Source organism: Pteronotus mesoamericanus, unplaced genomic scaffold (assembly GCF_021234165.1).
Source record: "Pteronotus mesoamericanus isolate MK-2021 breed Mesoamerican mustached bat unplaced genomic scaffold, CSHL_Meso_final contig_42, whole genome shotgun sequence".
Classification (NCBI taxonomy): Eukaryota; Metazoa; Chordata; class Mammalia; order Chiroptera; family Mormoopidae; genus Pteronotus; species Pteronotus mesoamericanus.
The window spans coordinates 11,500,205-11,526,525 of NW_026555157.1; positions in this window are offsets into that span (position 1 = coordinate 11,500,205).

A 26,321-nucleotide genomic window follows, 5' to 3' on the forward strand; every position below is an offset into this window, starting at 1 on the left:
GTTAAAAATCTTATTAGATTCTGCTCCATGACATGCCATCTCTATAAAGGAGACAGTAAAATTTAGCCAACACTTCTAGGTTTCTGTGGCTAAACAAAAACTTGAGCTAAGACTTTATCCTTTTCTAATGTTCTGGAGCTAAAGAGCCTAATTAACTCAGCTCTCTACTCTCCAGAATGGCCATTTAAAATCCTTTCTTGTGCTCTTCCCTTAAAATGTCTAATATTTCCTCATATATCATTTAAAAAGACATACAATCTGATGAGAACTACTTCAAATTCTCATGTCAAACCCTCCACCTATGGTCTATATTTGCACTGTGTAGTACAGTAGCCACTAGTTTCACGTGGCTATTGATACTTAATATATGACGAATCCAAATTAGTACATGCTGTAAGTATAAAATGCATATCAAACTTCAGGCTAAACATGTGAAAAAATAAAAAATCACCATTTTATATTGATATATGTTAAAATAATATTTTGGTATATGGGGTTAAATAAATATATCATTTAAATTAATTTTAGTTATTTCTTTATATTACTTTGAGGTGGCTATAGAAAATTTTAACTTACACATGTGACTCATTATTTCTGCTGGACAGTGTTGCCCCAGATCCTATCCCTTTTTACCTACCCTTTACCTAACGTCCTTGGTCTTCACTTCTGCCAGTATTTCCCCTTCTCTCCAACAATGTCAGTTTCTTCTTCACTCCTGGATCATTGTCACTGGCATACATATTTACTTTTTTATTCTATTTTAAAAATAAGAATCTTCTTTGATTTTTCTCCTCATTTCTTCATAATTCTTCAGCACAGAATTCCCCCCAAGATTTCTCTGTCTATAATTACTACCTCCTTTTCTCTCCTAAAGACCACTCAGGGTGGGTTTGGGTCTCTTTATTCAGGTCACTTTGGAATCCATCTTACCAGTATTTTGCTTGTCTCAACCTTGTCTTCTCAATCAACTTCTCAGTAATATTTGACATGGTTAAGTACTCCTTGAAATACATTTTCCCCTATTCTTCTCTGATGCTATGATACTTCCAAGTATATTTCACTGGCTTCTCTTTTTCTTCCTGACTAAAAATACTTTAGTGACCAAGAGCACAATTTTAGACACCTTTATATAAATACATTCACGTAAACTTCACTCACTCATCTAGTCTTGCTTTTGGCTTTCACTATTATCTTTTTGTTCATAACTCCAAAATTTATTTCTGTACCCAAAATTTGTACATTAGCTCCAAACCCATAAATCCACTTGGCTTGCTAATAGGCATTCTAAGCCTTGCACAACTAAACCCAGTTCTTGATATTCATCCTTCAAGTTTGTTCTCTGTCATCCTTTTCATTCTTAGTTATGACATTATATCTACTCAGATGCTCAGGCCACAGACCCAAAGGTTATTTGTCACTTCCTTCTACTTTACACCTGTATCCAATGTCGCATCCAATATCACATCCATAGCAAGTTAATTCAGCATGAGATACCCACAATGAAAACATGGAATAACCTAGTAAAATAGGGATCTTCCATCACCTCCAGCTTCTCCCTCACCCTGCTGTTTACTGAACTAAGTAGTTTGGTCACAGATACGCAAGAGAACACAGAATTCAATAGCTACAATTCAACATAACTTTAAACTGATTTCTTGCTCTTGATTTTACAAATTTTGGAATTTAAGACAACTCACAGACAGACAGAGCTTTCCATAAAATGTTTCCATATTTGCAAAGCTATATATACCCTTCTTCTCTGGGCTGACAAGCTGCCTTTCCTGTAAGACCCAGTCTCAGTGCATGCCAAGAAAATACAGGAGATAGTTGATTGTGTTTCACCATCCATAAGAAAGACCATTCCCTGCTTCAGATGAAGGAATTTTCACTTAATGTTCCACATTTTTTCCCAGGAGTTTATTACTTATAAACTCACTGCCTGATCAATTTCTGTCAAGTTACCATTTGATAGCAAGACATGTAAATTCAATTTAAGCAAATCAGAAAGTGTATCAGAGGAATACCAGAAATCCACCCAAGTCTCCCAAGGAGTGAAATCAGTTGGGAACAAAAATTACTTTCTTCAATTTTCTATTTTTTCTGCAAGCCTGTGATACCCTCCTTTCTTCTGGAAGTGACTTTTTTTCTGATTCCTCAATTAACATAACAGAAGCTAGCTACATAAATTTCCTCTTTTTTTATCATCTTGTGATTTAAGTCCAAGAAAAGACCAAAACAATTCTGAGTTAAAATTTCCTTATCCTAAAAGAGGGAAATCTATTGTTCTAGCTTACATCATTACTCTATCTCTGGTCCAATGACTACATTATGGGGTTACCTGGTCCACTGCTTACTTAGCACTTGTTCTGGGTAAAAACTTTCTAAATAGAGGGAAAATGCAGGGTCTTTTAGAAGTAGGAAGAAAGATGATGAAAAGTAAAATATTTTGCATGTCTGGTATAAAACCAGAAATGGAAGAAAGCCTGCCATTGATTGTTTATTGCTTCCTTGGAACACTTCAATTATCAGGGACCATATATGTCTACTTCTCAGTAGTATCCCCAGTGCCAAGTACTGTAAATTATGTAAAGGAACATCAATAAATATGAGTTTCATAAATGAATAAATGAATTAATAGCAACTTGTAACACAGAAGATGATGCAGAAATAACTATAAAATAGAAAATTATAAGCCAGAAGTGAGGTGGAAGAATCATGGAACTGTGTCTTAAAGAGTAAATAAAAACTTAATTGATATTGGAGGATGAAAGCAGAATCTTGGCGAGACAGAATAGAAAGAAAATTTTCAAAGTATAAAAACAATCATTAAATTCTTAAATATGTGAGGCTTTACTCATTAAGGAATAGGGAGCTATTTCAGGAGCTAAGATAATTTATACTACTATAATCTCTCTTATTTTTAAATGTAATCTTTATTGTATTTTTTCCATTATCATTTAGATTCCTTATACCCCCCACCAACCAGCAGTCACCACACTCTTGTCCATGTCCATGAGACTTTTTTCCTTTTTGCTCAGTCCCTCTACCTCCTCACTTCCTCCCCCACCATAACTATCATCCTGCTCTCCATCTATGAGTCTGTCCCCATTTTCCCTGTTAGTTCAGTTTGTTCATTAGATTCTACATATGACTGAAATCATATGGTATTTGTCTTTCTCTGACTGGCTAATTTCACTTAGTGTCATGTTCTCCAGGTCTATCCATACTGCTGCAAATGGTAAAATGTTCTTCTTTTAATGGCCAAGTAGTATTCCATTGTGTAAATTTCCCATAGCTCTTTTATTCACTTATCTATTGATGGACACTTTGGCTGCTTCCATATCTTGATGATTGTAAATAATGTGGCAATGAACATAGGGTGCTTATGTTCTTTCAAATTAGTGTTCCTTCGGATATACTCCCAGAAGTGGGATTGCTAATATGCAATTATACTGTTAGAGCATAGTAATAAAAACAGCATAGTACTGGCATAAAAACAGACACATAGACCAATGGAACAGAATAGACAACACAGAAATAAACCCACACCTTAATAATTTATATTCAACACAGGAAGCAAGCACATACAATAGGTTAAAGATAGTTTATTCAATAAATGGTGTTGGGAAAATTGGGCAGATATGTGCAGAAAAATGAAACTAGACCACCATCTTATACCACACACAAGAATAAATTCAAAGTGGATCAAAGACTTAAATGTTAGACCTGAAACCATAAAAATCATAGAAGGAAACATAGGCAGCAAAATCTCAGACATTACTCATTGCAATATTTTATCGGATTGTCTCCCCTGACAAGGGAAACAAATTAAAAAAAAAGTTTTTGCACAGCAAAGGAAATCACCAACAAAATAAAAAGACAACCCACAGAGTGGGAGAACTTTTCTCCAATACACCTGATAAGGTATTAATATCCAAAATTTATAAAGAGCTTACAAAACTCAACACCAAAAAACAAAAAAATCCAATTAAAAAATGGGCAAAGGACCTGTATAGACACTTCTCTAAAGAGAAGATAGCCAATAGACATATGAAAAAACGCTCAATGTTACTAATCATCAGAAAATTTCAAATTAAAACCACAATGAGCTATCATCTCACACTTGTCAGAATGGCTATCATCAATAAATCAACAAACAGCAAGTTCTGGATAGGATGGAGAGAAAGGGGAACCCTTTTGCACTGTTGGTGGGAATGTGGACTGGTGCAGCCACTGTAGAAAGCAGTATGGAAATACCTCAATAAATTAAAAATGGATCTGACTTTTGATACTACTACAATCTCTTAATTGTTCTCTAAGACTCACCTCTGCAATCTGCTAGAACATCACTATAATAATGATTATAGATGTGTGGGAATTGGGCAAGATACCTAAATGAGATGTGGAAGATGCAATAACAAATTTCACATTATTGATGGTAATTTTTTTCAAATATGTTTCATCTGTACAGCTTTCAACATTTATCCTCACAATGCTTTAATATTTTTCTCTTTTTGCTTTAAGATCACTAGTAGAAAGTATATACCCTACAATAGAGGAAGTGGTGCATTGCTGTTATTTACAGGGCTAAGATGTTTACAACCACATTTATAATTGGACAGCAGAGAGGACCTCAGAGATAAGCTGTAGGCTTTCTGGGGTGTTTATACATATCACAGAAGAAGGTAAAATGAACAGCTCATTGTTTGTTCTTCAAACAAAAGAAAACACAATCAACCAAAGCTCAGAGATGTGCCTGCTTCTTAAAAAGGTGACTCAGATCTTTTTAAAGCTGTTTAATATACCATTAATGTTGTTTAGTTTGAAAGGCATATTAAAATAAAGTGGATGCCCTTGATTCCTCTGTTTACAGTAGTGAATCTATTTAAATTTTGAATAACAATTTCTTCAGTTCAAATCTCTAAAACTAGACTGTATTATTTATAATTGTTAAACACTTTGTATTTAATGTGTTTTCCAGGAAAACTTCACTTCTATTTTTCAATTTTACTTTTACAATCATTCACTACAGAAGGCAAATTTGACAAAAATATATTGTTTCCCTACACATCAAGAATTATAGAAACTAGTTTAAAAGCACACTCCCTGCCCTTAAATCCCCTCTGAGGAAACAGCCATGTAATCGGAAAATCCTCAGAAAATTTAATGAGAATTAAACTAGAAGTTAGTAAAGGTGTTCTGCAGGTCCCTAATGCACACTGGGAGGGGCTTAGCCAGTGAAGGAGGTAAAAATCAGCCTGATTCTTCTACAATAAGAACTAAGTAGCCAGGCAAAGAGAATAGGATAGGCTCCTGGCTGAGTCAGGCAGAGAGAGCTCTGTGCCAATGTTGTGCCCATCTTACAAATGTTCAACAGGTAAATTCAAGCACATAAGTAACTCCAGGGCTGGAAGTCATATTTCCTCTATTTTGGTACATTTACATTCCACTATCTTACACAACATCCTTTATACAAAGGGATTTTGTGATAGTATAAAAAATCGGAAGACTGACATTATCTGGTGACAGTAGTTTATAGAGTTCATTAAAATCTGAACTGAAAATGAATACTCGTGGCCCTTTTAGCATTTTTGACATCAGGCTTATTAATGTTTAAATACTACATATGGATTATCTCATTTAATTTCACAAAAATGCTAAGTTTGCATTATTATCCTCATTTTATAAATGATAAAATTGAAGCAGAGAAGGGTTAAGAAACTTCTCCAAGATTGCACAGCTATGAAGTGGTAGCAATAGTATTCAAATTCAGACAGTTTAAGTATCTGTGTAATTTTGTAGTACATTATACTGTCAGACCCACCTAACATTATCATATAGCTTTATGAAATAAGTAGACAAGAGCTGATTTTTTAAAAACGGTATGTTATTTGTGTTTTTTCTACATTTTTTTATCGTCAGATAATAATGCATATGTGTTCATGTTTGAAAAGAGTTGCTAGAACAATAAATCCTGAAATAAAAGAAGACTACACATATAAAGGGCACACTGTATGTTGGGAAATGCCCTGTCTTGTTTCAGGAACTGTAGCCCCACCAACAGGTGAGAGGGCCCCAAGTCTGGAAATAATCAAGGAGGCCTTGGGAAAACAGGCCACTGAGGAGATAAAACCTGTCCCCTGGCAGGGGTGCAGCCCCTCCCTCCCTCACATCACCATGTTGGCCCTGTGATGGTTGGTAGTGAATAATGGGTAGGATTCCTCAAGAGGAGGGACAACCTAAGCCAGACACAGCCAATATGGACAGCAGGTCATGGACTTGGGAGACACAGAGAAAGGGTAAAAAGGCCCACACCCCAGGCTCGGCTTGGACATGGCTGGGGTCCTCATTCTATCTGAAAGAAATCTCGTCTCTCAGTGGCTCCCTCCCCCAACCTGGTTCAGGCTCGAAACAATACTGGAGACAGTCCTAAACTGGATCTGGTGGTTCCCAGGGGAAATCAGGCCTAGAAGTCCTTTAAATCCTTTAAAGCATGCTTTGTTTCTCCCTCAAAACCTATGATAGCCAGCTCATGATGGGAAGGAGATTTACGTTATTCAGAAATCCTAGCCCTAAACTCTTTTAGTGCTCTCATGTTTACTAGTTTCTTCTTGGACCCATGTAAATCAGTGTCTTACTGTCATTTGTTTTCTTTAAAACATCATCTATTCTCTGTAAATATTAACAGACTGATGTAATGAAATAACCTGTACATTCCTATTACCACTGATAACCCTTTCAATAAAAGCCTTTGGCAAAAGGAACTCAGAGGTTTGTCCAGTAGAGGGCAGTGCCCTTCCCCTCTCCTGACAACAGAGAAGTGTTTGAGATGACTCGAGTTTATTCCTCGCATCTGTGATAACTCCAGGACGGGCTCTTCATGATTCAGAGCCCTGCTTCCTCCTCAGCTGGCTCTGGAGAGTGACCCTCAGATCGAGGAGCCCCGCACTTCCTGCAGCAACTGTATACCTGTGAAATAGACCCCAAAGGAGCAACATTAAGACTAAATTCAGTGAAACTGTTTAAATTTAAAATAAGAAAAGTAGTTCTATAAATATGCAGAAAAAGATTCAAATTACTCATAAGGAAAAGTGGACTTCTACTAATGTTCTCAACAAAAAATTTTAAGGAAAGAAAATATGAGTAAAACATCAATAAACAAAAAAAAAATTATAGTAGAAGCATAGGGTATCTAATTGTCCTTAAGTTAGTTTATAAGTTTAAAATTGTTTTTTATAAAAATACTGGCAGGATTATTTTCTAGAGATAGACAAATCATTACACAATTAATATGAAATAATAGTTCAAGTAAAAATGGTAAGAAAACTCCAGAAAAAGAAGTAATGTGGTGGGGAGGGGCTAGTTCTATTGGATATTAAAATATTTTTCAGGGAAGCCTTATGTATTATTAAAATAGTCATTTGATGATGTGGTGATATGTTCAAAGTGAATTAAATAGTCTCTCCCCAAAATTTATGTCTACTTGGAAGTGCAGAATAAAGTCTTATTTGAAAATAAGTCTTTATAGATATAATTAGTTAAGAATACTCAGATAAAATCAATTATTTTTGATTTGGGATGACACCAAAATCCCATGACTAAAGTCTTATAAGAAGACGAGAGGGCACAGAGACATACAGAGAAAGAAGTCTTGCAAAAACAGAGGCAGAAATTAGAGTTATGAGACCACAAATCAAGAGATATCTAGAGTTAGCAGGAAATGGAAGAAGCAAGGAAAGATTCTCTCTTCAAGCCTTCAGAGGGAGGACTTGCTGACACCATAATATTGGACTTCTGGCCTCCAGAACTGTGAGAGAATAAATTTCTGTTGTTTTATACCATGGAGTTATGTTCATAATGGCATTGTAGTTATGTAAGAAAATATTCATGTGTTTTAAAATTGCAAAAAAAGTTATGTTGGGTAAATTGACAAGATATTTAGGATTTGCTTTAAAATCATTTAGCAAAGAAAAAATAAAAAATAATTTAAGTGATGGAGAAAATCTTGATAATTATTGATTCTGGATGATGGATAAATGGAATTTCATTGTACTATTCTTTCTACTCCTTGTAAAGTTTAATAGATTTTTTAAATAAAAAAATTAAAAGATACTATTGAATATTTAGCAAAGTTATTTAAAGCTAAGGATAATGTTCTGAGTTTAGAAGCAATAAAAGTAGTCACAAATTAAGAGATCAACTGATTTGACTACATAAAAATGTAAAACTTACTTAGGTTTTTAAAATGTCCCTTCAAAACAGACTAAGTACCTGAAAAACATATCTACAAAGGGTCAAAGTATTTATTATTTAAAGACAATATAGTTGAGAAAAACCCTGAGGTTCCAGTTCAAAAATATAAAAATACCACAGTTAATCAAAGAAAAATTTAGTTTAATTAATTTTTAAGACTCTATTGTAAGAAAATTATATGTAATGTGGAAAAGGATGCATATGTCTAAATATTTATTATATGTAATTTACAATAGCTTTGAAGGAAGGAAAGATGGAAAGGCAGAAGGAAGGAGGGAGGTGAATCAACCACCTTATACAAAAATAGAAAATACATTATGATCAAACCTCCCATGGAAAACTATGTAGTCATTATTAATGATAGTTATATAAATAATGCAAAATATAAATGTATCAATTATTGCTTCAATAAATTTTTATACCATATAATATGTGTCAGAAAGTATACTAGGCATTGGGGATATGATAATGAATAGTAACACTATTCTTGCCCTCATGGATCTTATCATCTAGAGAAGGCTTTTAACCAAACAACCCCACAAATAACTGAAAATACTATAACTCCGGAATATTTTTGGAGAAGCTCATGTGTTATAAAAGCTTATGAAAGGAATTTGACCAAAAAAGAAAATAAAAATTTATATGATCAAATAAATATTATCTTAAGTTCTGAAGGGATAATGTATTAACTTGGTATAAATGGGTAGACTATTTCAGCAGAGAAGCATGTGCAAGGTCCCATGACCTAAACAGACAGGGTAAATGTGAGGAGTTCAAAGAAGATGAGGCTATGGACTGAACTGTATCCCTCTGAAATTCAAACGTCAAAGCCCCAATTCCCGGGGTGACTATATTCAGAGATAGAGCCTTCAGGCGGTAATCAAAGTTTAATGAGGTCATAAAAGTGGGGATCTAATCCAATAGGATTTGTGTCCTTGTAAGAAAAGACACCAGATAGTATATTCTTTCAATTCCTCTCTCTTTCCATGCTATATGTCTACACAGAAAAAAAAAAAAAAAAAAGTAGCTATTTTTTAAAGCAGGAAGAGAGCTCACTCTAGAAACTGAACCCTGCAGAGAAGAAGGAAAAATAAATATTTTCCCAAACTTTCTAGGTTCACTTTTCCTCCCACTATATCCCAAGACAGAGATCTGGGGGATGCTGGCAGGGAGAGAACTCTTATCTCTGCTGGCTTGTGTCAGAGGCCCCAGGATCCCTTTGTTTGCGGCGCTCCCAAAGTGAATAGTGTTCCATCCAGTTAAATCTCCAGGTTAGCTCACCAAAACTGTAAGGAAGTAAAAAAAACAATTTCCCCCTACCTTTCTAAGTTCTTCTGGCTGGACTAATAATCAAGTTAACATGAGACAGAACACTCACTTTAAACATAGGGGTTTCATTAAGAATAAAAGACCCATGGACAAATTAGGCAGTTAAGGCTCATATACATTCTTGAGCTATGGAGTAGGAAGTAGATGTGCTTTGAGACTTCAAAGAGCAGAAAGGCCATTTATATGTAGATGAAAAGCAAATATTTGGTAAACAAGTGTTTGATGGGCCATCTTTAACAATGGGACAAAAAGAGGGCTTTGATCAAATGGCCCTTGCCCTAATTCACACTAGTTCATATTAAACTAGTTATTAGCGATGACGTCTTGTTTCCTGGAACAGACTCTATATCTAAATATTTTTAGGCTGTTGGGGGAAGTTTCTTTCTGAGTCTTTGTTTCTTGGAAATAACCACCTTAAAATAATCAATACCCAAAAGGCATATTTTGGAGTCTCAAACTCTGTTTCTACTCACTATTAGATCTTGACCTTGCATTTTCCTGCCTTTGGAGCTCAGAGAAATTAAATTTCTGTTGTTTAAGCCATGCAGTGTGTGGTATTTTTGTTACAGCATCCCATACAGACTGATACAAACAGCATGACTAAAATTAAGAGAAAAGGATGGAATTTAGGCCAAGACAAGGCTGGAGAAATAGGTAAGAGCCTCTCTGCAAAAGAAGTGACTTTATGTCATGATCAATACAAACTTTTGAAAGGTTTTCAGAATGATAATATGATTAGATTCACATTTTTATTCACATTTATTATAATGTGAGAAGAACATTAGAAGTGCAGAATGGAGGTAGACCCAAATGCAGACCTGTTAGGAAGAGATTGTTAAAGTTCAGGAAAAAGAAACCAGTAGTTTGGGTTAGGAGGGTGGTAGAAAACAGAGAGAGAAATAACCAAACACAGAAGATATTTAGAAGGTAAAACATGCAGGACTTAGTAATGAATTGGATTTTTTGATATAATATTAAGTGAAAGAATCAAAAGCAAGTTATAAATTCATTAAGCTGCAACTAAAACTAAGAGAAACATAGGGGAAATATATAAATTTCAGATAACATTACTACTTTTCTACTTTCCAAGATAATAAAAATATGGTCATATTATGCTTCCCCATTTTAAATAAAAATAATGTTTTCATATAACAGCCATTACCCTCTGCATAATAGGTAAAGGCAATTGGGAGGAGGGCCTCTCCCAGGGTGTTTCTTAGTGCCGCCTAATACAGGCTGGACTGCTGGTTCCACAGGCCAAAGTTAGGACTTGAAGCCTTTTCGGTATATAACATTGGCCTCCAGGTATACCATTGAACTGTGCAGAGTTCCTCACAGCTGGACTGGGGAGACCCCAAGGGTCCAGCTCTGGGTGTTTGTCCGGAAGGAGCGCAGGGCTCTGCTCCAGTCAGTGTCCCCTGGGTCACTGATGGGTCTGGGGCTCCAATGGGGAGAAGGGCTCCAGCTTTATTCCAAAATGACATAGCATTTTAGCAGTTCAAATATGTGTTCTCAAAATTTTTTTTCTCTTTTTTTTGTAAATCAATTGGTGTGCTTTCATTAACATTATTTCTTATAAAAGCATTAAAAGGCAAGAATGACCAGGCTGGCCATGCTTGTTTGCAGCAGGATGGAGCCCAGTCTCCCTGCTGGGGTTTCACTACGTTGCACCCTGTGCAGGGCCAAGGGACAGATGCCCTGTACCTCCTCTCACTGAAGCATCAAGGGCTTGAACTGTAATTGATGAATCAGAGCCCCTATTTTGCTCTAGATCATTCATGCTTGACCAGCCAACTGCATTTCTTGTTTTGTAACTCCTCAAGGGTAATTGAAATGTAACTACAGGTTTTGCTAAGATTCTGTGTAAAATCAGTACAATTTTGAGAAACCTGGCAGTAAGAATTATCTATGACATTTAAAAAGGCCACAGAGTGTCTACAGTAAAAGGAGTGTTTCAACGCAAGAAGATGCACATCCATGCACAGCTGAGATCATTATCAGCAAGGCTTCCCTGGTTAATTTTCTTGAGAGAGGTTTTTTAACAGACAGGTAGGCAATTATTTACTTGAGGCAAGTTTTCCAAACCCTCTAAAGCTTTGATTCATTTATCACCTAAAAAATAGGGTCCTAACAGTACTTTCTCTACAGAAGTGTTATGAGGTACAAGGATTTAAGGCAGGTAGAGTCATTTGAACAGCATCTGTTGTGTTCTAAGTGCTCAGACTGGAAGCACTAATAACAGCAGTGAGAGCAGTACTAGTAGGAGTAGTTATAGTAGTAGTAGTAATGATGATGGGGTTAGTTGTTGCTGTTATTCTCTCCATGCTTAGATTTTTAAAAATTTTTAAATTACAGTTTATATTCAATATTATTTTGTATTAGTTTCAGGTGTACAACAGTGTTTAGGCAGCCATCTACTTTACAAAGTGGTTCCTCAGTATTTCAAGTATCCACCTGACATACTGTCAGAGTTATTACATACTGACATAATGTACAGAGTTATTACAATATTATTGATTATATTTCCTATGCTGCACTTTACATCTCTGTGAATATTTTTGTGACTACCAATTTTTACTTCTTAATCTCCTTAGTTTTTGTAACCAGTCCCCCAAATCCCCTCTCCTCTGGCAACCACCAGTCTGTTCTCTGTACATATAAGTATATTTCTATTTTGTTTATTCATTTATTTTCCCCTTTAGATTCTACATATAAGTAAGTAAGGCATATAGTATTTGTCTTTCTCTGTCTGACTTATTTCATTTTGCATGATATCCCCAGGTCTATCCATGCTATCACAAATGGTAAGATTTCATTATTTTTTATGGCTGAGTAATATTCCATTGTCTCTATGTACTACCACTTTTTTACACGTTCACTTGTTGATGGGCATTTGAGTTGCTTCCATATCTTGGCTATTGTAAATAACACTTCAATGAATATAGGGGGGCACATATTCTTTCAAATTAGTGTTTCACGTTTCTTCAGATAAATTTCCAGAAGTGGAATCACTGGGTCATAAGGCAGTTCCATTTTCAATTTTTTGAGGAACATCCAGATTGTTTTCCATAGTGGCTGTACCAATCTGCATTTCCACCAAAAGTGCACAAGGGTTCTCTTTTCTCTACGTCCTTGCCAGCACTTGGTGTTTGTTGATTTATTAATGATAGCCATTCTTACAGGTATGAGGTGATACCTCATTGTGGTTTTAATTTGCATTTCTCTGATGATTAGTGATAGTTAGCTTTTTTTTATGTCTATTGGCCATCTGTATGTCCTTTATAAGAATTCTTTATTCACATCCTTTTCCCATTTTTCAATATCATTGTTTATTTTTTTGGTGTTACGTTGTGTGAGTTCTTCATAAATTTTGTATATTAACCCCTTAAGGGATGTATTATTGATGAATATCTTCTTCTTTGTCTTTAATTTTGTTGATTTCTTTTGCTGTGCAAAAACTCTTTAGTTTGATATAGCCTCATTTATCTTTTCTTTTGTTTTCTTTGCCCAAGGAGATATTTCAGAAAAAAACATTGCTAAGAGAAACTTCAGAGATTTTACTGCTAATGTTATCTTCTAGGAGTTTTATGGTTTTGAATCCTACACTTAAGTCCTTAATCCATTTTGAGTTTATTCTTTTATATGGTGTAAAAAGGTGGTACAGTGTTGTTGTTTTTTTTTTAACATATATCTGTCCCATTTTCCCCAAACCATTTATTGAATAGGCTATCTTTAATCCATTGTATGTTCTTGCTTCTTTTGTCATGTATTATTAATTGGTCATATAGGTGTGGGTTTATTTCTGGGCCCTTTATTCTTCCAGTTGATGTATATGTCTCTTTTTATGCCCATACCATGCTGCTTTGGTTACTATAGCCTTGTAGTATAGTTTGATATGAGGTAGTGTGACACCTTCAAGTTTGTTCCTCTTTTTCTGGATAGGTGAGGTATTTGGGGTTGTTTGTGGTTACATATAAATTTTTGGATTATTTGTTTTAATTCTGTGAAATATGACATTTGTATTTTAATAGATATCGCATTGACTCTATAGATTGCTTTGGGAAGTGTCGACATTTTAATTCTTCCTATTCACGAACACAATATATGCTTCCATCTATTTGTATCTTCTCTAGTTCCTTTCTTCAATGTGTTATAATTTTTTGAGTACAGATGTTTTACCCCCTTGGTTAAATTTATTTCTAGTTATTTTACTTTTTTGATGAAATTGTAAATAGGATTGCTTTCTTTAGTTTCCCTTTCAGGTTATTCATTATTGGTATATAAAAATGCAATCCATTTCTGAATATTTATTTTGTATTCTGCTCCTTTACTGAATTCATTTATCAGCTCTACTATTTTTGTGCAGTATTTAGGGCTCTCTATGAGAGTATCATATCATCTGCAAATAATGACAATTGTACTTCTTACTTTCCAATTTAAATGCCTTTTATTTCTTCTTCTGGCCTGATTGTTCTGACTAGGACTTCCAGTACATGTTGAATAAGTGTGGTGGCAGTCGATATCCTTGTCCTGTTTCTGATTTTAAAGGAAACACTTTAATTTTTTCCCCATTGAGTATGATGTTAGCTGTGGGTTTGTCATACATGACCTTTATTATGTTGAGATGTGTCCCCTCTATTCCCACTTTGCTAAGAGTTTTAAATCATAAATGGGTGCTGGATTTTTTCCAAGTGTTCTTTCTGCACCTATCCATATGATCGTATGAGTTTTATTCTTCATTTTGCTTACGTTGTGTATCAGGTTAATTAATTTGTGCATATTGAACCATCTTTGCATCCCAGGAATGAATCTCACTTGACCATGGTGTATGACCTTTTTAATGAATTGCTGACTTTGGTGTGCTAATATTTTACATTTTTATTGACTGGTATATGGTTAAAGTAAAATGATTTCTACCTTACTTTGTTATGAGATGTAGGTTTGAGTTAGGAAAAATTATTGTAAGTTGAATGGGAAAAAATCAGGTTACAGGGATTTTAGAAATAAATCTTTGCTTACATTTGTATAAGTCAGTAATTCTAGAACTGATTGTCCAGGCAAAATGGGCAATACTTGATATTCACAAGAGGAGTCTTCTGTTAAGATGTCATCTGATCTTTCTTTAATGGAAATACATTTTTTAAGCCATAAGGGCAATACCAGAAACAATTAAAAAAAAATAAAACCCTAAATCCTTGTGAAATGATTTCCTAATTATCTAGAAAGCCTTGAAAGATCAAAGGGAAAGGAAACAAAGTGATTGTACTGAGAGAATTAATCAACATGATTCTCAAGCAATTATCAAGGCACTTTAAGTGAGCAATATTTTTTCTAAGTTGTTTTTATAAAATAATATAAATAAAGGTGCATTTTTTGAACAAATGATGCTTTATCCTTCTTGTTGTTCATTCAGTAATAGACATATCACAGGTTGTTTCTCAAAAATACATTATGCGTTCAAGGAAGTACTTAGTATCAAAGTTCTGGCTTTTCTTATCATCTCCATCTCCTAATGAGTTGAGATCCGTACTATGTTACTTGACGTTGAGTCTTAGTGTACTCATGTTCAAAATGAGGAGTAAGACATTTTATTCACATGATTACTGTAAGAAGAATTAAGTAATGAAGAATATTGAAAATACTTTGCATATGGCCTAGTACATAAGTTTACAAAATTGTATTTTCCCTTTCTCCTTTCTTTAATCTGTAACCATTTTAGAACTTTCTGTCAAAAGAATATGTATACAGGTATATAATGGAATTAAACATACAATTTCAGATCCTTTTCAATTTAAATTTTCTCTCCTATGAGTACAAGAACAGGAACTAGATGATTATTTTTAAAGTATAATTTCTCAATTAGAATATACTTAATATGTAGACATACTTTGGAAACATGCATAAAGCACATTTTATTGATATCAGATGGATACATTAAATCCAAAATTAAAACTACAATAAGGCATTTCCAAGTTCAGTGTTGTTTTTTTTAAACTCTCTTTATTCAGTTTAGCTGGAAACCTCTTCCAATGTCTATTCAAGGAAAACATTTTGAAAGGAGTATTTTAATGAGACCATTTGTGTTCCCAGTGCCTCGCTAAGTGACAGGTTATGGAAAGTAGAGATAAATATTGTTTGAATTGAAAATATGAAAAAGGAAACATTTTATAAGCTCATCTGTGTCTCAGATTCAGTATAAACTAGTGTTCCCAAAGTGTGCCCCAAGTATAAAACTTTAAAAGAAAGTAAATCACTATTTCCACTCTTTTTTCAACAAGAAATTTTGGAGGTGTCATCTCATAGTGTTACTTTTCAAGCATCTCTTGTTCCTAGGTTTCTTGAAAAGTTTCAAAATAAGCAGACAAAATATTTTCTTCTGTTTTATAACACTAATAATGCTCATTTATTTCAAAGAGTTTGGATGTTTTTCCAAGGTTGTCTGAGTCTACTTAAGTATGTAGATCTAGTTCAAAGCTGATTTGCCATAATCTCTGTAACTGAAAAACTGTTTAATCTGCAAGTTTAGTTTGCCTTATAATTTCCTGGTACCTGAAAAAATACTGATAAATGACTACCTCCAATTGTTCTAAATACCAAGCATAAAATGTTGCCTGTCTACGCCTGCATTTAATATTGATTCTTCAAATGAAAAAAGAATCTGTAATAAACACAGGGGAATCAAGAAGGCTTTTAGACTCAGCAGTAGACTCAAGTAGAGAAGGCAGTCCAGAAGTGGTTTTAAACTGCCTGGAAATTACTGTGTAGTGGAAAGGTCTGGGAATCCACAATGTTAGTAAACCAAATTCTTATCATGAAAGCTGTCAAAGCACTGATACACTGTGCTAGTTTTTGCTGTTGTTTTTAATGGTTTATAATCTATTAGTATAAAATCCAATAGTACAATAGTTCAACTCATTTCATGAAGTATTGGCCTCAAATCATCAGCAATCCCTTTTTCTTTCTTGTATCCTCAGATCTGTCCTACAAAAGCTTTCAACTTGAAATAACATCCCTACTCCATGCAGAGTATAGACAAAGGGGATGTTCTTGGGCTACTGCTGTGGCAAAGGAGTCTCTTTTCTTAAAAAGGGCAGGTGGAAGTTTAGACTAATTGAATCATTTAGTGGCTGCCTGTCTTTAAGTGCTTTCCTGGTTGAGGGGCCAAAATCTATATTAACACCTCTGCCCTTAGCAATGCAGTCTTTCAAGTCAAGTTGCTTTGGCCACAGTCTTGAAGGACTCAATAGAGCTCACTAAATAAATAACAAGCAAGTGTGAATTGTGACAGTCTAATGGATTATGTTGGATCAGAACCAAAAGAAAAAAAAAAGGGGGGGGGAGCTTGTACCCGTCATAGTCAGTTATAAAATGTCTCTCCCATGCCTCCTCCAAGCCTGAGTTATTTACAGCTATGCCCCTTGAATTAGAGTGCTAATGTGTTTTGTCCAAATGAGTCAGTTGATCTGCAAATATTAATTTGTCAAAGGTACTTGGAAAAAAATTTAATAGCATATTATGCTACGCAAAATCTCTTCCCTACATCTCTACTTCTCACATGCCTGTCTTAAGCATATGGAACTAAAGGTTTAAGGACTAGGTAAGATCAACAGCACTCAAGAACTGGTCATGCACTTGGCTGAGTAGCTCAGTTGGTTAGAGCATCGTCCTGATACACCAAGGTTGCAGGTTTGATTCCTAGCCAGGGCATATACAAGAATCAACCAATAAATGCATAAATAAGTAGAACAACAAATTTCTCTCTCTCTCATAAATGAATAATTTTTAAAAAACTAGTCATTTAGAATATGAAGGTACCCTTTTAAGACTTTATAGTATGGGAAAGGATACATGTTACAATACTGATTTCCCAAAAACAATGTTTTTTAAATTTTGTCTGTTGTTTCTATTTTCTACCTTGTTTATGTCCAATTGAATTATTACAGTTTCTTCTCTTCTTTCTCTCCTTTAGCATGCTTGATTGCAAGATTTACCTTGTTTTATATACTGAGCCAGCAGTTAATTTTTGAATGTATCAGCAATAATTTTTTTCAAATTTGATCAAATTTTACAAGTTCACCTAAGAGATTTTTTTTAAATGAAGCAATAGCTAGCATTTATTGTGTCATATTGTGTGCTAAGTCGGGTATAGAATTAAGCAGTCAACAAATGTTAAAGAATAGACAATGAATGAGATAGTAAGACAAATTTTTAAGCTATAATAGATTGAACAGCTTGTCTGAGTCAGTCATACACACATATATAAACATGTAGGGAGTAGATTTTGATTTAGGTGATGTTAGGAAGTCCCATACCTACAGGTTCTCTCCCCAAAAGAAATTTGAAATTTTACCAATCAAGATCCATTTTTTAAATTCTGTCATTACCCCTTAAGAATATTTTAAACAGAACAATATTACCAAGTTCTACTCCCTAAGGTACTCTAATTCTCTTTCTCTTTGCTAAATCCCTTATTTTCCCATTCATAGTTCTCTCCTTGTACATTTTTTTGTCTTCTATAATGGCCTGCAAAGAGTATAATGATATCCCTAGACATTCTCCCTATATTAAAAGAAATCCCACCTCATCATGCTGTATTCAAATTATTTTCCCAGAATGAAAAAAAATAAAACAATCATATCTTGAAAGAGCTCAGCTTGCTTCTCCCCTTCCTTCTTTCCCTGTTTCCCTTCCTCCAAATCCCTATTGTTAAGGACTAAAAAATCTTATCCATGTGCTGGTCTGGGGGGGTTCTGTGGACCCATTTGTAATTTATGAAGCTTCCTGAGAATATCAGGGGCAGAGTGGCTAATAAAATGCTGTCCTATCAAGATTTGGCCCTCCAGGGAAGAAGGATCCAAGTTCTTGTATTTCTGGAAAGCTTCTAGTCTGTTTCTGATGAGAGCTAGGTTCTCCTCCTTGACCTGTGTGATTTCCCAAATCTTTTCATAATTTACAGGTTTCTTGATACAGTTTCTAATTCCCACCAGTAGGCAACCGATCATTGCATTCCTACTCCGGATTCCCACCTGAGTATTGTATCCTCAGTCAGGATCCTGATCTGGGATGGCTTGGGTGCAGGCTGGTTAGTGCCAGGGTTCTAGATATGCAACTCGTCTGCAAGTTTGTGGGCCTCCTCTCAGATTCATTGTTTCTTATCTGGGGAACAGCAGGTCGTCAGGATTATGTACAACTCCCTCGATGACATACTAATGGCTAAAGTAATAATCTGGAAATTACCAGTGAAATGATAAGGGTCCTCCAAAGAACTCTCTAGCCTGTCTTTACATTATTGTAAGCTGGTTATAGAGAAGGGCAGTTGTACCCTTATAGCACCTTCGGTGCCTGCAACCTCCCTCAACAGTAGGAATGTAAGAGTGTTAAGGTGATATGAATTGCCACTCTTAGAATGTCCCGCTGGGCTGGGTTTTCCCTCAGCTGGTGGCTTTGAGTAGTCTGTAGAGTAAGGTAGTGGAGAGGCTGATCCCTCTGAGTTAGGAGCAAAGGCTTCAGGACTCTCGGGTCCCCTTCATTGCCTCTGAGAGACAGGTGGGGGGCAGAATTAAGGAAGTTATCTTCTAATTGATCAATACTTGGGCAAATAAGTTCTGTCTAGGTGGGTCCAGAGCAAAATGAAGCATCTTGGTACAGAGCCATAAAGGCCTGCATGTAAGGAATTTTGGACCATTTGCCTTCCCTCTGGCAGAATAAATCTAATTGTAGTATGGTATTATAATTATTGCTTTCATTCTCAGGCCTTATCTCTCCATCCCCTAATTTATACTGGGGCCAAGCAGTGTTACAAAAGAAAACTAATCTCTTCTTCTTCAAATTTATAGGGTCAAATTTATCCCAATTGCTAAGAATATAGCCTGATGTCAATTTGGAGGGTGTAGGGTATGCAGAGGCAGTATGGCTCCCTCACCCAGATGCGCTGGTAACTGGAGGGAGCAGCTCCTCACAACCTTGAAGGAGTCTGATAAAGCAGTGTTCCCACAGCTTTGAGCCTAGGTTCCACAGCCCTGAGCCCTGAGTGTGATAAACTGCCCCATAGCCTTGAGTAGGCTTGCATGCGCAGCTCATGATAGGTACTTTACCTTCTGGCCTGTAGCCTGCTTTGTTTAGGGCTAGTATTTAAGGGATAGGAGTTTTTGACAAGGTGGGGAGTTGGGCGCCGGCTTGGACAGGGGCTTGTAGCCTGTGTGATTTCCCCTGGCCTTAGCTTGTGCCTGTGTGACTCTCCCAAATAAAGGCATGTCAAGCATCCCCAAGGCTCCACACATCTTCTTCCATCTACCTGAGCCCTGAGTGGACCTGTCCAGCCTAGAGAAGCTGCAACACAGAAGGGATGGAAGGTGTGGTTACCATCTCAACTGTGGCAATCCTAAAAAGAGGAAAAAAAAACAGAAAGGTATTCCTTTGCCATCTAGAGGCAGCCGTCTTTGCTCACTTCAGGAGCCTTCCTGATGGGCCACAGGGCATCCTCTGGGATTCCACTGACCTACCAAATATCTCTGGTGAAAGAAATCCTAGTGAGTGTTGGCTGACAGAAAGCTAAAAGACTTGAGAGGATCACCACAGTCTACCTTTGTTTCTTTTCCTATGCTCGATTTGGAGGTTTCAAGTTCCCTGAGCACTGTTTGCATAATTCATGGTCCTAGTGAGTGTCCAGGCTACAAAGAACTGTAAGGAGGGAATCACTCCAGGATCCTTGAGCAATTTCCTATAATCCTGAAGACCTCAGACCCATTGCTCTAAGCAGGTGGCCTGAGTATGTTTCCATTCCTATATTCTACATCGGTGGAGACCTTCATCTTCCTGTAAGCCTTCAGGTCTGGGCCAAAGGAGGTGTCTTATAAGCAAAATAGTTTCTGGCACCGTAAACTACCAAGAGGGGCACCAAGATGACCTTGTTATAAAATGACCCTTTTCCAAATCACAGAGAGCACATCTGGGTATTCTTCTATTTAATGTTTCCAGAGCTTTAAGAAATTGTACCTGAGTCCGAAATTTTCCCAGAAGAAACCTCAAGAAGTGTCTAAAGTTCCCCCCTTCATACTAGAGGAAGATCTCATAGTGGGATTATGTCCCAAGAGGGGAAGTTAAAATACCCCTATAGAGGCAAATAGACCACTTTAGAATTTCAAATTCAACTAATTGGGTAAGAGTGGTCCAATGTGGCCATTTCAGGTACCAAATAACTATCAGGCACTGTTATGCAGCTCTGGCTAATGTTGCTGTTTGCAATGATAGTATATACACACCAGAGAGGGGAGTGCTTCGTTCCTGCAACCATACTTAGCAATGGGACTATTAGTGATGCTGAAATAAATATTCTGGGTACAAATACAACAGGAACCCTTCCTACACAACAGACAGAGTATAGACACAGGTGTGAAGGCCAAAAGTCAGCTGGGGAAGACAAGTGTAAAAGACTGTCTGTGGGCCTGACTAGGAGACTTCAAAAGGAAGTCATAACCAAGGCAAGGTGGTGACTGATATCCTGTGTGGAAAGTCATACTATGCCTATGAGGGAGCAGCTACAGGGTGGGCGAGTGTCTTGTGGTTTTCACAGTGTACCTGACTGGCGTGCGGACATTTTCTCGCACCTGGTGTGGGCAAGAGCTAACTAACCCTGTTCCACACCCGGGTTATCCTATCATGGGTGTCTTCAAGAGGCCCTTGTGGCCTTTAACTGCCTGATCCGTGCCCACAATTTACTGGCCAACATCAGGGAACATCAGCATCACCAAAACAGAATAGAAAAATACAATCAAGTAGATGGCAATGGAAAGGGGACAGACATCTGTGGATGTCAGGGCAGCAAAGGGGGCTTAGCACTCTGGCATCCTCTCCCGGGAGTGGCCCACCAAAAACTGTCATAGGTGGGCACAGGTAACTAGTTTCTTGGTGATCACGAACAATGAATTGAACCAAACACACAGAGCAGAAAGAGAGAGAGCAGATTTATTAAGCAGTAGTACACTCCATAGAACATGGAAGCAAGTCAACTCTGAGCAGAGATTGGCCCTCAGTGGCCGGTAGGATTCTCTTCATATATGGCAAATATTTCCTGACTAGTTTTGGTAGGCTTTTATTATGCATGTACAAGTAGTTATATTACTTTTAAGTAACTGCACATTCAGTCTCCCATGACATCCCTTGATTGCTCCCTGGGGGAGGGGGGAGTCAGTAATGCTAATTTATTATAATTCTATTATAATGAAGCAGGAATCATATATCATCTTCTGTGCAGTTGCAGTCATAATTCACCATGATTCAGTGCTTTTCTAGAAAACAGGGACAATTGATCTTATAATAGGTTCTCTGTCCTGTATAGATATCTGTCCCTTGTCCTAGTCCTTGGGCTCCTCCAGAGTTATCTCATTCTTAAGGAACTGATCTAATAATAGGGTTTCTGTTCTAAATCAATGTCTTTTGTCTTAGTTCTAGGATGCCTCTGGAATTTCCTCACTCCTGACTCTCTCCTGCCTCAGGACACCTATTCAGCCAAAGACTGGGTTCAGTCAACCCTACAAGAGTTCTAAAGCTGGACTAGCCCTTCAAAGTGGCCCTGAGTTGAATCAAGGGGCCTGTGTTTGAGAGACTCACTGGACCACAGATTGTCCCCCGAGAAGATGATGGCCTTGGGCAATGCGGGTCTCTTCAGCTAAGGCAAATGTCTTGAAAGATTAGACAGCTGAGGGCTATTTACGGGGAGTGGATCTAGGATAAGTCTCAGAATCTAGGATAGGTCTCTCAATGTTAAAGGAAAATCTGGTTTACCAATCCAGCATTTGTTATAGAAAGATAAGCAGAAGAAACTATTTAAAGTGATTTTGTATGTGTTTTTGAGATACAGATTTCTACCCCCTCCCTCTGTTCTCTCTCTGTGCCAGCAGGGCAGGTTCTGGCAGTGTGATAAGTAGAAATAGCCAAAAGAATTTCCAGACTTAAGATTTCCATATTTTATGTTCTATGTGGGGACTAGGGTTTCAAGAAGGCAAAGAAGCAGACTGAGGATCCTAGGTTGGTAGGGAGCAAGTCCTGCTCCTTGGAAGCACTCTAGGAAGAATGCAAAAGAAGACTTGATATGGTATTTCTAAGGAGGGGGAACATGAATGTCAGAATACCCCTGCCTCATGAAATTACTCTGTCCTGAGAGGAGCTGGATCTGAGCAGGTTGTGCAGATGAGCACAAGGGACATATCTGTAATCATTTGTGTGGTCACACACCATAACCAAAGGGTGTCCCCTCCCTCCCCACCAGGAATTGCTGGAAACGTGTAAAAGACTATCATCTGTGGGGGAAGAGGGAATCCTAAAATATAACAAGGATTGACCATCTTACCAGCATGCAGGACAAGGGCTTAGAATAAAAATGATGATAGGTCACTCACAAGGCAAAAACTGAGTATTTATTGCAAACCTAAGTTTCTGGCCTGAGCTTCATAACTGGTTGAAATCTACGCCAAACTATCTTATAAATGGAAATTGAAACTGCAACTCCTTCACCAGTATAGGTTGTTGCAAGAGATTTGCACATCATATTTTTAAATTGTTGCTAACATGGAGGGACAGGCAGTCTTTGTCTTCTACAGAAAGTGAGGTACAGGGGGAAGGTTGATATTTCTAGAGAAATAAAAGACATAAAGCAATCTGGCAAGTCCAAATGACTTGTAGAAGACCTGAAGATATTGATCCAAGCAGAAGGATAACAGAAACCCAGATGAAGGAGCCAGTATTTGAGAATTCATCTAAAAAAAAGAAAGTAATCATATAGGCAGTATGTGCTGCCAATATTTAATAGTTCTTTTAGAATTTTAATTAAAAAGTCAGATACACAAAAAAAACAAAATTTTTTAAATAAATGAGAAAATACCTGGGTACTTCTGCAGGCAACCACATGTCTATTTTTCAGTAATAACAGAGTTTTTGCTATGAGTTCAACCTAGAGTGTGTTGGAGATTATGTAATAAATATATAATGACTTCAGTCCATTTGTTTCAGTTGTTTGGTGTATCTGTGGAATAGCAGACTTCAGCACTAGGATATTTATATATTTCAAAGGAATGTTAAATTCTGTCAACTTGAAGTCCATTCAATGTGCTTATTTTTAAAAATTCAAGCATACATTATGTATTACACAAGTTCTCTGGAAAATCAATGATATCAGCAGGGGAGAAAACAAAGACTCTTAAAGAAAAGCTGAAATCATAAAATAAAGATAGTTTAGAAAAAATTTGAATTTAGTATCTCAAAGTGTAACAAATTATTTAAACATTGGGGTAGGATTTTGTGAAATATAGCCTAAAAATTACATCATAAAGCTTGTGTTATGCCAGCATTTACATGCGGCAATTTTATTCATATTCTATCAGTATTGACCTTTATGAATTTGAGGCAAAATTAAAAGAGATATCAGCTCTTCTTGGCCTGAATGGGAAAGAAATGCTGATAGGTTGCTAGTGGAGGTCATTAAGCAGCCGGATATGGAAATCAATAAAACTATGCATTTATGTAAGAGAAGGCTATTGAACACAAAATTACAAGATTAACAGTAAGGTTCTATTGAGAGGTTTGTATTCAAGTTAGACTTCTCAGAAGCCCTCTCTCATGTCATGCTCAGAAATAACTATAGCAATATGCAGGAAAGCAGATGGAATTTGGCACCATTTCAGACTCTACAGATTGGATGTTATGTATTAAATTACATGCAATTGGGAAATTATGAATGAGTCTTTGAGATATAAAATGTCAACCATTTCCTGTTACAGAGCAATTGGTTTGATTTATAAAAACTTTATAAATAGTGAAATAAAAGGAAATGTATGTACTAAAATATTAGAGTAGAATAGGAAAAATACAGTGAAGTTCTCAGTTATGAAGGAGGCCATTTATTTTCAGAAGGAAAATGATTGACATTAACTTAAGAGATGAAAGTAATGAATAAGTTTACCTTTAGAATGTATTACCATTTTATCAAAATGTAGAAAACATTGTGATAGCCAAAAGACCAACAGACAAAGATACAAAATGAATAATGCAGGACAAAATCTAGCTTTGAAAAGGGGGAAGAAAAAGCCTAATTGCAATTTCCCCCCATTGTTCCAATGTCAATCTATTTGTTCTCTGATATATCTGCAGATAGTTTATTTAGCTTCTGACTGTGTGGTAATCAAAGTCTTGCCCCAGGCACAGCTAGATACTCAACCTCTGTTTGGGAACTCAGGAGGGAAACCAACAGTAAAAATAGCCAAGCACTAGGATTTAACTTGTTGACTAAAAACTCAAGGACTGCAGCTTGGTGGGAGTGCTGGTTTTTCTAGGCAGTAATTGTACTAAGCAACACAAAGCTTACTTGGTTTATATAGTAATTGAGCCAATGAGCCAACCGGCTTTGTATTTACATATCGTATTCTCTTTCGTCCTTTATCTTTAAGCCATGACTCCGGGGCTCTTGTTTAATGAAAACAGTTGCAAATGAAATCTCTTTGCAGTAAAATTTACCAGAACTTGCCATTTGTCTCAGGGATCATTTTTGTGACATTTTCTTTCATCAGAACCCCCAGTTCCAAATGATCTGAGTAAGTAATATTGCTTTTTTTCTCTTTCTTTAGGAGTAGACAGTATCCCATATCCAGCAATATAATCATGGATGTTTCCTGATTCTAAGTAAACTCTGGACTTTCAAAAGATGTAGAAATGTATTGAGCAATTACCCAGGTCTATTTAGGCTTTTCTCTGGTTTTCCAAAGCTCTGATGAGTCCTTTAAAGAGGCATTTAACACATGCTCCTCCTCTGTCCAATTTACTTCAGAGGCAATTCGTATTATAGGAAATGGATAAACCCCAGAAAAATCTAAACAGTAATATCTTCTCTCAGCCCCAACACAGTTAGTTGATACATAAAATAGGTGTTTAAAGTGCCCATGGAGCAGAGAGAAAAGAGGTCCCCCTTACAAACCACAGGCAAAATAAACAAAAATTATTTTGGAAACAGATTTGTAAGCCTTGTAAAATAAAACACATTCTGGACTTAGTAAAGAGAGACCTTCAAAAGAATAATTGTAGGATGTAGGGGGTGACTATTAAAGTAGGAATTAGAGAACTGTTGCAATAGAGAGAACGCTATAAACATAACATCTGTAAGAGTCTTGTAACATCACAGGAACTGTATTCATTTAATATGACTTTTCCCTTAATTCAAGCTAGCTTTGTCCAGTCTAATAGCACCATGACAAACTGCAGGACCCCAACTAATTTTATCATTAAGCCCTTAATTCATCAGGATGTGCTCAGCATCAAACTGTTTTAAGAATAAAGCTACAGGTCTATTGATCAGGGGAACTGAGTTTTAGTTAAACTAAAGATAGTATCTTGACCTCAGCTGTGTTTCAGCCAACAGACCCAAGAAAGCTGAAAAACCTTATGACCATGCCCTCATGAAACTAGGCAGAAGGAGGTCATGGCTGACATCAGAAACCTGATAAAATGATCGACTACTGTCTACCCTGTTCCCAACCAGTTAGGAGAGCCCATGACTGCAACTCCATTAGTCACCATGATTATTAATTTTTTCTCTATGTAATCTGTCCCTGTATGAGTCATCAGGGAGCCAGGGCTTAGAACATGAGCTCACCTCTGTCTCTGGGCTTGGTGGCACTCCCTTAAATAAACCTCTACCTTCTTTGCTGCAAACTCCTGTTCTCATCTTATTTGGCTTTGATGTGTGAGTGCAA